Here is a 12,704-nt window from a genome sequence, read left to right as displayed (position 1 = left end):
ATTCTAACAGGAGCATGAAGCAAATCCAAAAGCTCAAGGTCCTCCTAATCTCCAGCCTAATCAATCATTCATTGATGTGAAGTTTCTGCAGGACCTGTTACAAGCTATATTTTTTATCCCCATACCACCACCTGTTTTTCAGCCTCTCATATTATTTCCACACTCATAACAAGCTTTCTGTGATGCTTCTGCCTCTTGTGGTCTCAAAGTTCTGCTTTGAGCCTCTTGCTGTGCTCCAACTCAGATGCCCCTTCTGCTCTTACATGTTGACTATGCATTCATTTCACAGCTTCAGCTCACGGTCCCTTCATCTTGTGCTTTTCTGCACATCATAAAAGGAGTTTGCATCTTCAATGTGCCTTTGTACCCCCTCCTTGTTTTTGCCTCTTCTTTTGACTCAAGCTATCATCTCCATGTTAACCATCTCAGCTGCAATTTATAGCTTTCTGTGAGCTAAAGTGACAGACAAACTAAAACGGAGCACCTGTTAACACACCGGGAATTCCCCATCACCTTTCTTTGTGCCCCATACTTCTCTAGGTGGGAGCCATTGGGGAGTGTTATCCTCATCCTGAATAGCTTGTAAGAGAGGAGCAGTACTGCAGTCTGGGGTGAGAGCGTGCCCTAAAGCATCGAGCCAAAGCTCACCAGTGGTGCTCTGTTTTTTTAAAACAAGGAATTACCGCGCCTTCCTAGGGTTGCCCTGAGCGACTCTTAGTTGCCACCGATCCCGGAGCGGCCTCAAGAAGCCGCGCTGCGGTCCGCCCCTCTCCGTGGAGAGGAACCGCTAGCGAGAGAGAGAGAGATCTCGGGGCGTCCGGAGAAGCCCCCGGACACCGCAGCGGCGGATGCCGCAACAGGTAAAAATCGATTCTCCTTTCCCTATCCTTACCCCGGCATCCCGGTGAGGGCGCCGCCCGCGGAACGCGCGGCTTCCTGCTGCCGCCGGGCGCCCGGAACCCCCCCTCCGCCTCTCGGGAGGGGGCGGCAGAGGCAAGGCCGGGGCCGGTGACTTGTGGCCGGGTGACTCGCGGCCGGGGACTCCGCGGCCGCGGGTGGGAGCGCGGCGGGAGGCGGTGCCAAGGCAGTGGGGGCCGGGCCGGGCGAGCGGGGCCGGGCCGTTCCCGCCCTCCCTGCCTCCCTCCCTGCCTCCCTCCCTCCCGGCAGTGGCTCATTTGGTGCCCGGTGGCTGCGGGGACAGGTGGGGACGCGCCGCGCCGCTGCCGTGTGAGTGGTCCCGGCGGGAAAGCGGGAAACTTCGGATGCGAGGGGTGGGGGGCAACGGGGGGCAACGGGGGTCCGACCCTTCCCCGGGCTCCTCGTGGCGTGGCGTGGCGTGGCGTGGCGTGGCGTGGCGTGGCGGGCGCGGCGTGGCGATGGGAACGGGCCCTCCCGCCGCTCTTTCGCGGGGTCCCACCTGCGATTGTGCGCGCCCGGCTGGTCGGGCTGGGGGCTTCCTGCCCGCCTCCCCCCAGCGCTCCCTGGGTGAGCTCGCACACCCAGTGCCTCCCCCGCCAGCCCCCGGCTGTGCCCCTCTCTGCATCTTCCCGCCCCGCTGCGCCCGCATCCCCGGTCCCTGTCTCCGTCTGCACCCCGCTGTGCCCTCCCCCCGGTCCTGTCCCCATCTGCACCCCGCTGTGCCTTACCCCCAAGCCCCTAGGCTGTGCCCCGGGGTACCTCTGTTCCTCACACCCTGCACTACCTGGTCTCCAAGCTTTCTGGCTGTGCCTCACACCCCACGGTACCTGTTCCCCTAAACCCTCTGGCCATGCCCCGCACCCCGCCGCGCCTGTCCTTCTGGCCATGGCCCACATGCATCGAGCTCATCTTCCTGTCTCCCAAGACCAAGTGGCCCCAAGGATGAGGCATGGGGATGGCCTCCACCTTGCACAGGAGGCTGCATCGAGGATTTTATTCTTGAAAAATGCCTTTCCCCCATGCCCCCCACAGAGAAGAGTGATCACAGGCGTCAAAATATGGAGGCTTCTTTCTCTGCAGGGGCAAAGGTTGGAGGCAGCCAGGGGAGAGGTGTGGCCCTTGTGCTTAAAATGATGATATTAAAATGTAGGGCTGGAGGGATGGTGTCTAGTCAGGGGTTGTCTGGCAAGTTGAAAGAGCGGCTGTCTGGCTTGCTGCCTTCTTCCTCGGAGACAGGGCTGCTCTGCATGGCGGGTCCCTGCTTAAGGACTGTCGGCAGCAGTGAGGCCGTGAGTGGAGGAAGCAGGTGAGTGCCAGCTCCTATGGCTGACAAGGCTACATTGAACCATTCTTTTGGACTTGCCCTTTGCAACCACATATGTCCTGGTGTTCTTTGAGCGTTGTAAGTGTGCTGATACTTAATTTGTAAATATGTTTTAAGTACATTGATACTTTGGTTGGGTTTTGGGCGTTGCTGCCACTAAGATAGAATTGTGTGGTGGGGCTGCAGACCAACATTTACCTATTTCTTTGCTTGTGTAGGAAATCAAGATAAGTTAACTAAAGCTGCTCAGACAAACCAGAAACCTTACAGCTGTGTATGGATACCCTCTTCCTTACTCCATTATACCTCAATCCTTCCCAGACCCATGTGTAGGTCTCTACTAAACACTGCCATGTGGGAAAAGTTTGAACAAGTTTTTCTGGTTGTTGGGAGCAGCCTGGGAACGGCGTTCTGCCTGATTTATTCTGCTGCGCAGCATCTGGGGTGCTGCCCGGGATGTGTTCAGGCTGCCTTGGAGCTGCCTTGGGTAGAGGAAGCATTGCTGTTTATCGACACAACATTAGGCACTGCGGACATACCCTGAAAATGCCTCACTGAGGAATGGGTGCACTTGTACTTACATGTCCGCTTGAAGAAAAAGTACGAAGACCTGGGATATGAAAACCTAGCCAGACGGAGGCTTGAAGTCTTCCTTGGCAGCACCTCCGTTGCAAGTGTGGGGAATAACACAACTTTATGGTATTCCATTACAATGTGTTGATCAACTATTAACTAGTATTTATTTACTGGTAGAGTGAGGCAGGTTATGGTACAGGAAGCAATATTCATGGAATGTGTTGGGAAAGATGCCATGGCATTAGTCAAGTAATACATGCCAAATAGGACTTATTTAGTTACGAAGCTCACCAAATACCATGAAATACCTATCAACTAATTACATAGCAGTAAAAGAATTAATCAGGTACGTTTCTGTATCCTGACGTGTCTGGATGACCTCGCCGAGTGTGCTCCCCTTGCTGTGCCGTGCCTGCCCTTCCTGGCTTTGTTTCACTTCATTGCAATAAACAGGGAAACTTTTTTTTTTTTTTTAACCTTGTACTCCCGCTCTTCCTCTTGAACCTACTTCTGCCCAATGCTTCTAGTTTACTGCTTATCTTATCTCTTTCTATGGCCTGCCCCCACAGGGGTGGTTGCTCAACACATAGATTTCTGGAGGTGTGGGCAGATGCGGAGCGAGGCAGGGGGATAAGCATCCTGTGGGATGGGCATGGGCGGCACGTGTGTGGCCAGGGAAGTGAGAGGACGTCGCCTCTGTGCCATGTTCAGGTGCAGAAGGTGGAAGGGAGCTGGGATCCCTTTCTGGATCTTCATTAGCTGCCTGTGAAATCGTGCTTGTCATATGCTGGACCTAACTTTGCAGACTTCAGGTGGCATCTCTCCCTGCCTGATGCCTCGCTGCTGTCACAGGCTACCACCTCGCAATCCTCCTGGTGAAGGCTGGTGCGAGCTCCCTGGTCTGTCCCAGCCAAAATAGACAGTTTAGCTCATGACTGTGGGTTGAGCTACTCTGGTTCGCTTTGTCTGAGGTGGATTAAGGACTGTTTGTAAAATATGGCACATGGGCAAGGATGAATAAATGGGATGGTGTTACATTCAGTGGCACAGCACATCTTTATAAAAATAATTATATAGCCAAACATTCATTTTGACTTCAGGCTCGCGGATATCTGGAGCTTCAAGCTACTTCCCAAATCCTGGGTAGCTGAAAAGGAAGAAATACTCCATTCCTCTCAATGTCCCTTACAGCAGCTATGTTCTGGTTTTCTTTTCTGAAGTCACAGCAGGTGACAAGCACACAAGTGCAGTGTTTTTATTTGTTTCCCCATTGCCCAAGTAATTACTAAGTTTGAGAAATGACAGATTTGATTAAATTTTTCTCTATTGCAATTTACGGATGCTTCAAAGAGCAGTTGTGGTAGTGTTTAGGAGTATTTAGTATTCTGAGTATTGAAAGCCGCTCTCAAGGTGGAAAGGGACAGGAGCTAAACACTGTGAAACTCCAGCAGAGGCTATTCAAACACCAGGAACAACTGTTGCCATAAAAAAAGATTTAAAACATGTCACAAAAGCTTCACAGTTGGTTAAGATTTAGCTTTAGGAGGTTTCTGCTCACTTAAAATTACTTTAAATGTTATTTAAAAGTTGGGTAGTTGCTCTGCATTGCTGTACAGCGCGAGGGAGCAGGTCCCATGTGCTTGTCCAGTGGCCTCCCGCTGGCTCAGTGCTGCATCTACAGAGGGCAAATCCAGCCTAAATGGGGAAAAGTAAACCACCTACTCCTTGAAAAATACCAGATAATTAGAAAAAAATCATAGCATTAACAAAATAAATAATTCCTTTTGTAAGCCTGATTGTCGTTTTTTTGACATAGTTCCTTTGAAAGGCAAGAAAACAAAAGCCAGAGGGTCAGGCAAGTTTTGTTTTCTGTAGCCTGTTGTCACATGTTCAATTTACAAGAAGTTTCGCAAAGTTGCAAGTGATGTAGCAGTTAAGAATTTTTTCTATCCTTCTGATACTTAGTTGAAATCTAAAACATAAAAAATTATTTCAGCTGAAATTAAATATGTAAGTTTATGTTGATGGGAGACACCAGAGCAACTCAGGTGTCTCTTTTCTTTACCTGCCTTTGGTTTCAGTGTTTAATGCTGACCATTGAACTGGAAATGTTTAATCATTTTTTTTTATTATTTTTTGTCTCTTTTTACTAAATTCATGTAGGAAAAATGCTTTCCATATGTCTGTTGGTGTTTGTCTTAATTTTTTTAATTTTTTTTTCCTGCATGTATTTTGCTATTTATGTTCTGTCTGCTTATGATGATTGCACAAAACATTTTACCGCTGAAGATGTTAACTAAAAAGCACCTGTAAGTAGTGCATAAAGTGTGTAATGTGACAAAATACACAGTTTAGAGCAGCACAAGTGTAAAAGCGTCATGGTTGTTATCTTGGTTCTGGAAGAGAATCCGAGGAACTGAATTTTGGTCACATTTTTAACTTTGAAATCCTGAGCTAGCACACAAAACCAGCCTCTTGAAAACTTCTTGTGAAGCCTATCCAGGCCAAAGCAAGCTCTGGTTCCACCTGCAGAGTGGCACAGATGTTACAAGGAGGACAAATATAGGTGTCAATAAACTCTATGAATCATCTTATTTGCCAGGAGCAATGGTATTAAGATTGCCCCTCTGAACTGTGTCAGGGCTGTGTTACTCGTCGGGGTGAAAGCAGTGAACACCGACTTTTATCTCCGCTCCACTCATGATACCAACTTATGCTGATGTAGTTTCACCAGCATTTCTTTTGCCCTGAGTGCTTTTGCCCTTGTGTCACCTTTCTGCTGCGTTGGTAGAACCCTTGGTGAAGGCCAGTGCTAAGTGTGCTGAGGAACTGGTCTGGGCTAAAAATACCCTTTCCTTTTCTGCTGGGCTGTCTCCCCCACCCTGGATCTGTTTCCCAATCTATTTAATTATGCATCCAGAAAAACAGTTTTTCCAGTACAAGTCAAGGGTGACGTGGGAGCAGGTATGAGTAATGGGGGGAGAGGTTGATTAAAATGACATTGGCACCATTAAAAGCACTCTTACAATTACAAACTTAGCCTGTAAAGAGTCAGACTTGCTCTGCTCGAGCAGCCTATGCTCAAGAGAAGCTGCTTGTAGCAGCTTTATGAATTCCTGCACGCTGCCTGTGTGCATTTAATTGTATTGTGAGTTCTTTGTAGTTTGGATTATCTTTATATTGATATGGTGCCTTGCACATTGGGCCCCGTGCCTGAAGCCTCTATTCAAAGTCCTTTATTTTTTTTTTTTTTTTTTAAAGCAGTACCTCGCCCAATGTGTGTGAGTATGAGCATAACTTTGTACTGTGCACTGCAAAAACCTGTACAAGCAAATAGTATGAATAGTGCAAAAAGCTGTTAAGTTTCTACAGGCATCTCCTGGACTGGAATTCAAGAGAATGGTCCTATCCCAGTGACGGCATTCTGGGTTTATGGGTATGTCTGAGATAAAAACATAGCTTACTAAGAATAACTCTATTCCTTTTATTCTTTGTTTTCTAACAAAAGAAGGGGACAACTCTTGCTGGAGTCTGAAACACAAAGATCAGTTTGTTGATTTGGAAATAATTTGCATTGTATCATCAGTCCTGAAGTGGCTTAAAACAAAGTCACAAAAACCTGATTCAGTGCTTCTCTGGATGCTTTCAGATTATGGGTATGGTTCACGTTGGTACCATGCCCTTTCTTTCAGGAAAGTTATTTGAGGTGACAAGTAGATTTTTTTTTTTTTTTAAATTGGGTTTTGCCTGTTCTGTTAAAAAGTAAAATGCCTGGAAATTGTTACCAGTAGTTGAAAACTAATGTTTTTTGATGTGTACCTGAGCAGAGTGCAAGGTGACTGGGAAGGAGAAACATCTTGGTTTGGAACTGTTGGCGCTGTTGGCAAAGATTATTTTTTTTTTTGTCCTTTTTTTGGGGGGGTTGGAGAAGTGTTTCTCTTTAGTTAAGTATTGAAATACAGTATTTGTCAAATGTATCTGGTTGTTGGTGGGTTGTTTTTTTTTTTTTTAAGACTTTACAGACAATATTTTCAGTTGTTTTCTTTTGATAAAATGTTGTAGGTGTTTCTTGTTTTTAATGAAAAGGTATTGTCTCAGGCATCAGCAGTATAAGGGTTACTGGTCAGGTGTGCTCATTTATTCTGTTAAGTAAATACTGTGGTATTTGTTTACCATGTGGTATTACGAATAGATGGGGATGGGCAGCATGGAAATGTCTATTGTCTGTTCAGAGAAGTAGTAGCTGGTAATGTTGCCTCCTCCTGTACAGGTGAAAATTACTTAGACTCAGGTATACTGCAAGTGAATAGTGTATTTTACAGTATTTGCATTTGTAACATCCACTACAATCCCTTTTTTGTTTGTTTAGATGTACAGTTGGAAATATCTGCATTAAATACATTCTTCGATCACTTTTGTAGTCAGAGTTCTGTGGCTTTTCAGTGCTGAAATAAGAGATTTTGAGACTTTAACTGTACAAAGTGGGTCTGACAAGCTTAATGAAATTATTGCAATGCACTTTGGAACTGCCCTGTCCACCCTTGGCTCTTGTGACTGAGATGTGTAGAAGACACTGTGTACGAAAGCCAAGAGGCTAATGGAGGAAGCTCAGTGTTCACTGCCAGCTTTGAAGTTAAACCTTTCTCAAAAGTACTTGTGAGCTGTGTTCCTCAGAAACTTTGTTAAAGATACTAATTCCTTTGGTCACTTGCATTATTGCTATCGTGCTGACAGCATTGTTTCTGTAGCACCTTTTGTTGTGTACCAAGTTACGTTGTTATAGAGGAGTGTGCTTGAGTTTGGTTTTACATGAAGAAGTGCTAAAACTGTAAGGCAAGGCTGTAAACAGCTTTTATGCATAGCTCTGGTGTTCAGGAAGTCCACTCATTTTTAACTTCTAACCATGAACATGACTCTTACATGTTGGAGAAGGGAAAAGGTTGGCAGGAGGGAGTGTGAAAGAGAGGAGCTGTCAGAGCTCTCTCTGCCTCCCTTCAGCAAGTCCTTTGATGAATGTTTGAAATGTTGTGGGGGTGAAAAATCCCCCAGCTGAATTCCAGATTACCCTGAAACTGCTTCTCATAAACTGAAGTGGTCCACTGGATCGACTATAGGTGCTTATCTAAAAGCTGCAGAAATAAGATTCCTGAACATGGACTGGACCATGCAGAGTTCTGGTTTGATCTGGAGTTTTGACCAACCTGTTGAAATGAGGTTGCTACTGTATTTCAAAACTGAACAGCTTAAATACGCCATTTGAACTATGTTTAAAAGTACAGGATGGAAAATTGCCTCTGGAGCTGTGGAAATTGTGCAATTTGGTGTTCTTGCTTTTATCCTGTAGAGACTTTACACATATTCTTGTGAGGTGTGATTGCACGCCATCGGTTGCTTTCATCCAAGGTGACGGAGCATCGGGCAAAACCTAATTGAAACTAGACAGCCTTTTGCGATAAGCAAGGGAGCTGCGTTTACAGATGGTGAAATGATATGACCTTGACTCATCTGTTGAGCCAACAGCAGTGGGAAGACGTCCAGTTAGAAGGAAAGCACCCCTCTTTTGGATGTAGTCGACAGGATGAACCTGCAGCTCTATAATGTGTATGGAAGGCAGTGAGTGTAGGTGAAAGCAAATTCCTTGGTTTGAGCGTGAATGCTAAAATCATCCTGAGGCGAGGTAGCAGAGAAAGAGTGGAGACAAACCACTGCGCTTAGAAACGCGCTGGGGTGATGCAGGCTGCAGCGTTGCCGTAGGTTCAGACAGTGGTGTGTGGCCCTGGTAGTTTTGCACAGTAACGGGAATAGTGAACTGGCACCCAACACTTCGGTGTTGTTCACAGCTTTGCTGCGCTACCTGGTGGGAAAGGTGCCCCTTTTTCTCTGGTGTCTGAGTGCTCCATACAAAGAGAGAACCAAACATGCTGACCTCTTCTGCAAAGCACTGAAACCTGTATGTGAAAAATGCTGTCTGAGGCTTTTTCTGATAACTTAAATGCATAGTTATATATAAGCCTAATCTTTCTTTGCACTGGAGACAGTCCAGTTTTCTTCTCTTTTACTGCTGTTGCATGCTGAGTAGACTATTAGACACTTGTCTGTTTCTTGTATACTGGTGTTTTACAGGAACATTAGTATTAGGCTGAGTACTCTGTTGCTTGCCAAGCTTCTGCGCTGGAAGTATTATTGTCTCCTGCGTTATTCCGATGTGTTTCTGTGATTTCTGTATTCATCCGTTGCCTAATGGACTTTGTTGATGAGATACATTTTTGTGAGCTATTTGTGTTTGGCAATCTTTCAGGATCGGGAAGAGGGAAAAAGAAATAAGTGCAATGCCACACGCTGTCTGGCTGAGTTGATCTATTTTAAACTGTGGCGATGTCTTGTGGTCCTGGGTGGTCTCTGAATGCTTGGAAAAATGGTAAAAACTACATTTAACTGTAGCAGTGGAAAATACTGATAGAAGACGGAAAATCCTTATGACATACCTGTGATGAAACCTGTGCATTAATGTGGTGTTTCATCCTGTTCTGTGAAGTTATCATTCGGTGTTTTAAGCTGATTTTAAAAAGCTCTACTGTTACAAACTCATAGTCTGCATAATGCTGCTTTGTAGACTGTTCTTGAGCTTCCTGAAAGTGCAAAATAATGAAAACTTTAAAAAAATTCCTCTTAGCAAAGGATCTAACAAGATCTGGAGCAGAAGTAAACCTTCGCAGTTGTGTAATGTCATTAATATATTTTTCCCATAATATCAGCCTCTACTTTGCATTTTGTGCTGTGCAAACTCCTGTGTGTTGATTGCTTGGAAATTGAACAAAGAACTGATATATTTTTAAAGCTGTATTTTTATAACAAGATCTCTTTTAAAACAATGTTGTAAGACACTTTTTGCTGATCAAGCCAGTTAATATTTTTAGGTGATGGAGATTTTTGTTTTCATGTAAGCTTTTGAGGTTAGGTTGTCATCTGAATACTGTTCCACACTGCATTGCTTTGCCCTTGGAGCAAGCTTTTCCTTTTGTCTCCATAGGCCTTTGACTGCTCTGAGTCACCTTGACTGATGTGTCCTCTCTCTTAATGCTTGTAGGCAGCTATGAATGTTCCTGTTCCATACTGTTTGTTGCCCAAATATGACCCTCCGGGCTTTCACGTGAACCCTTTGGAAATCCAACAGTTCTATTGTCCTTACAAGATTACCTGTGCAGCAAGTGGAAAAGAGCATTTCTGGAACTGCTGTTAGTACTGAGTTGGTATTGAATGGGAGCAAAGGTGCTCCCATTCTTGTGTTCACCCCGTGTGCCCAGATACTGCCAAACTGGATCACCCTCTAAGGGATGCAGTCACCTCAAAAGGGAAGGGTGCTATGAAAAGTTATTGACCATGAAGTACTGTAAAGAGCATCCAAAATGGCTTGAGTAATGCCCAAAAGCTTACTCAAATTTCAAACAGAATCAAAAGGGCTCTTATAATATACTAATTTTAACCCCCAGTGGCAGGGGGGTTTGGAATTAGATGATCTTTAAGGTCCCTTCCAACCCAAACCATTCTATGGTTCTATGAATTCCCATGTGTTCATCCCTGGACTCAAAGTATAAGTACATTGCAACTTTGACAAGCATCTTTGACTACAGGATGAGTCTGTAGGGTTATTTCCTCCAGCTGTCCCTAACGTTCAGATGTCTCTTTGCTCTCTGTTCTCCATCCCTCTATGATTCCTCCCTTGAGTACAGAGCGCAACAGGCACTTACTGGGAAATGTCTGACTTTTCCACCCCGCCTCCATTTCTGAAACTGCATTTGACTGCTGCAGTAACTCTTGTCAAGTCAAAATAAATATTTTGGGTTTTAAGTGGGGATCTTCTTTGGGAAGCAGGAGGAAAAACAGGAGTGTCAGGGGAAACTAGAAGTCTATTCATATTCTTACTGCTCTGTTTAGTTATTCTGAGAGGCCTCAGTCTCCAAACAACAGTGTAATGTACCTTCGTGTCTTGCCTGACGCTAATACTCATGAGTATGTTTTGTGGAGATTAACTAGGCCTTTTGTTATGCTGAAGAATGTTGATTTAAATAACAACAAAACCCCCCAGAACCTAAGGCCTTTATATCTCATTGCATATCCCTCAGTGATTTGGAACCTCCAGCTGCAGCTGTACAAATTACCAGCCCTGGACTGGAAAGATTTTAGGATGTGGCAGTGTAGTAGTTTCCTGGAGCACTCCAAAAAGCACATTCACAACAGCAGTTCATGAGCCAAGACTGAACTTGGGAGTGGCAGCTTTTTTATGATAACTGTCAGAGCACTTCCTTGGGTAGGGGGAGTGTTCTCAGACTTCAGTTTAAAAACACGCTTAGCACAGATTTCCGTTAAAATGGCTTTTGTCACCCTAAAGCTCTGCCATCCGTTCTGGCTGTGCAGCAGCAGCCTGTGTCGCAGTGCCTGGCGTTCAGGGCTGCGCTGTGTGGGCCCTTGTGGAAGAAGGTGCCGACACAGCTGGTTCCAGCTTTCTTTTGAAAGAGCCTCCTAGGGAAGGTGACGCTGCTGCTGTTTACAGTGCTCAACAGTGTGTCCGCTATGGAGGGTGCAGTTGCTGATATTTACAGTGCTCAACAGCATGTCCGCTACAGAGGGTGACACCGCTGCTGTTTACAGTGCTCAACAGCATGTCCGCTATGCTGCATGGTAGCTTAAACAACACAAAAAAAAAAAAGAGGGGGAGGGAAGGGAGGGTGTCAGTTCTATGTCATCTGCCTTTAAAATTTATGCGCGCCTAATGCAACGCAAGCAAAATGAGAGCAGAAGGAACACATTATTTTGCTGCCTAGGATATCAGCCCAGGACCCAGAGGGTGGGTAGGTTGAGCAAGTGCAAGGCGGTGGGAAACAATGGTAAAGGAAATCAGCCCACGTCAGCACGAGTGAGTGGTGTGGGAGCAGCTTGGCTTTTCTGAATTGCTGCATTAAAGAGAAAGAGAACAAAATACCATGTTGCAACTCCACACCGGTGTTGTCAGCGTTACTAATATTCTGAACCAAGCAAGATTCCAGCTGGTGCAATAAAAGTTCTGTAAAATGATATTGACTTTGCACCGTGGCAGTTACAGTGATAGCAGCGGAGTTGAGTAAATGTTATAGGCAAGATGTGAGTGTAGAAAAATACTTTCTCCTTTGTTAATGATAAATATTTTTCACTTTACTTGCTCACCTCTTCTTTCTCACGGTGAATGTTGTTTTCTTAAGGTAATTAGATGTATTTTTTTTTTGTCTCTTCCTATGAAACTCCTTTCTGCTGTATTTTCATGTTACAAAAGACAGCACCATTTCCCTGTCTTTGTCTGCCACGGGTGGAAATTTATGGTCTAGTTTTTCTGTATTTATTTTTCTACAGCGATGAATAGCTACAGGTACATTGCCATTGATGACTTGGTTACAAGAGGACTTTGGAAATAAGAAGGCTTGTCTGCTTTTTTTTTCCATTGGTATTAGCTAGATTAGCAAGGTGTTACCCGTGTAGCAAATCTTGTTCACATTTGTTTTAAGGAGTCATCTCTGAGAGAGGAAGTCTAGCTCTGCATTTCTCTATTTGTTTAGCTTCCATGGAGTGCCCCCCACTGTGACTCTTTATGTCATTGTTCTATTAAGTGATGGGTAATATCAAGCAAAATTCTCTACCAGTTCTTGGTAGCAAATTGCTTCTATTGTAATTAATTGGATGTATGAGATTCTCATATGCAGTTAACTCACGTGCATTAACTGTTAATGAGGATAGATATGATGGAGCCAGTTCAGTGACTCAGCTTGCCGCTGAAGGAAGCGGACAGTCTCACTCATATCCCTTTTCATATTTTCACTTGAGTAACTTTAATCAGGCAGGTAGATATAAGCAATAG

At 45.0% G+C, this 12,704-nt stretch overlaps 1 protein-coding gene across 4 annotated transcripts in view; it reads left to right on the top strand.

Annotated features, from left to right (window-relative positions):
* Window positions 1-724: 724 nt before the first annotated feature.
* ELOVL7 (ELOVL fatty acid elongase 7) overlaps window positions 725-12,704 on the top strand; it is a 32,506-nt gene continuing 20,526 nt past the window's right edge. Inside the window, exon 1 of one of the 4 annotated variants that reach the window (XM_074570658.1) lies at window positions 725-860. The gene's annotated coding sequence lies outside the window, so the exon portion shown is untranslated. Of the gene's footprint in view, window positions 861-1,097; window positions 1,228-2,137; window positions 2,225-12,704 lie in introns of those variants that run through there. The other 3 variants (XM_074570657.1, XM_074570659.1, XM_074570660.1) reach the window with 3 other exon arrangements.

The sequence above is a fragment of the Larus michahellis genome, chromosome Z, assembly GCF_964199755.1.
Source record: "Larus michahellis chromosome Z, bLarMic1.1, whole genome shotgun sequence".
Classification (NCBI taxonomy): domain Eukaryota; kingdom Metazoa; phylum Chordata; class Aves; order Charadriiformes; family Laridae; genus Larus; species Larus michahellis.
Note: the sequence above shows the minus strand (reverse complement) of the source record. Positions and strands in the feature narration are given on the sequence as shown.